Source organism: Pseudophryne corroboree, chromosome 2, assembly GCF_028390025.1.
Source record: "Pseudophryne corroboree isolate aPseCor3 chromosome 2, aPseCor3.hap2, whole genome shotgun sequence".
In the NCBI taxonomy this organism is placed as follows: Eukaryota; Metazoa; Chordata; class Amphibia; order Anura; family Myobatrachidae; genus Pseudophryne; species Pseudophryne corroboree.
The window spans coordinates 262,574,274-262,575,529 of record NC_086445.1 but is presented as its reverse complement, the minus strand read 5'-3'; the positions used below and the strand labels follow the sequence as shown (position 1 = coordinate 262,575,529).

Sequence of the window (1,256 nt, the reverse complement as noted above, 5' to 3'; positions counted from 1 at the left end):
AAAGCAGCTTGCGAGCGAACAACTCGGAATATCGCATATATTTTGTGGGTACACCCACACCTGATACACATTTATTCACTTGTGATCATTATATACACATTTATTTACATGTGGCTATTGTATCCAGGTCAATCAGTTATTCTCTTGTGCAACAAACAGTCTATAAGTGTCAGTGATCAGTCCGAGTCACAAATAACATATTGTCCTGATTAACAGTGTAAAGCACAGTCTATTCATTTAAGGGATACCACTGTTACTTCTCAGCTCATTTGTCTTTAGATTTATATGAAATTCATCTTCAGACTATAATCAGCAGTGTAATAATTGCACTTAATTTTATCCACAAGTCTTTGTTTTGGAACTGTGCTTAATTTATGAATGATCTCTGGCTACAATAATATTTGATGTCTCCATATAGGAGAATATATGTCTGACTCACATATGATTTATAAATCTGCCTGACGCTTGAGATCAACTTGGAGCTCTTCACTCCTATAAGACTCCCTAATAATTTATAAAAATAATAAAAAAATAAAAAAATATTTATTTACAATCTTTTTCTGACTTACTATCTTTCCGTGGACTCTCATCCACGATCCAGGGCACACGACACCACGGCGGTGGTGGGCGTTGCACCTTGCCTAACGGGGAAAGCAGATCCACATATTATACTCTTTCTTCTGTCAAACCATATTCTCTACCGTGCTTATATAGGTGCACTCTCATTGGTATATAGTTCCTCTACTATCATACCACGCTGCCAATGCCCGATCTCGTCCGATCTTGGAAGCCAAACAGCGTTGGGCTGGGTCAGTACCTGGAGAGGAGACTTCCTGGGAATACCCGGTATTGTAGAGTAGGAATTATTCCTTTTATTTAAAAGGCAAACACCAACAGCAGTATCACCACTAATCTTCTGATAGAGTCAGATATTTACCTTTTAACATAAGCTATTTACTAATACCGTGAAGCCGTAATGGCCGCTAAACCACGTGCACAAGCTACGCACTTCATACGCTATTTGCGTACAAAGACCTCGCACGTGGTACGCAAGTAACATACACACGCTGCGCTGGGTGTACGGAATACACACAGCGAGCGCACACACAGTCAATAACCTTTTAAACCTTAAACACAGAATATGCTTATACTGTAAACCTTAGTACTGAGATACTGCAATGATGTAACACTGGTTAACCTTGTTATTAAGCTAGCTGTTTGAGCGATTGAGATGCTCAGAAACCCTTAGTAATAAA

At 39.1% G+C, this 1,256-nt stretch overlaps 1 pseudogene; it reads left to right on the top strand.

Moving 5' to 3' along the window:
* The first annotated feature begins 739 nt into the window (after positions 1–739).
* LOC135052730 (5S ribosomal RNA) lies at positions 740–858 on the top strand (annotated as a pseudogene).
* The last annotated feature ends 398 nt before the right edge of the window (positions 859–1,256 follow it).